Source organism: Arachis ipaensis, chromosome B10 (assembly GCF_000816755.2).
Source record: "Arachis ipaensis cultivar K30076 chromosome B10, Araip1.1, whole genome shotgun sequence".
Taxonomy (NCBI): Eukaryota; Viridiplantae; Streptophyta; class Magnoliopsida; order Fabales; family Fabaceae; genus Arachis; species Arachis ipaensis.
In genome coordinates, this window is record NC_029794.2 from 131,840,449 (window position 1) to 131,840,784 (window position 336).

Consider the following 336-nt stretch of genomic DNA (forward strand, 5'->3'; position numbering starts at 1 on the left):
TGTATTCTGTCTAATACAACATTACATGGATGTATGAACAAACTCTTTAAACATGTATACAGGCTTTATTTTCTGTTCAATTTACATAGCTATTTACCTTGGACAAATGAGTGTCTGGATGCTTCGTGCATAGGAATCACCCAAATCAGACCTAAAGTTTGATATTGTTACTCTTGATAGCATGTTTTTATTTTTAACATGTTCATGTAAAAATATGATGAAAGAAAACAAGAATGAATTTGATATTATTAAAATGGAAGTAAAAATATTGATTTCTTATGATTAAAGTTATAAAGTCTTAATTCATCTTTTTATTTATTTTTATAATTTTTAAAT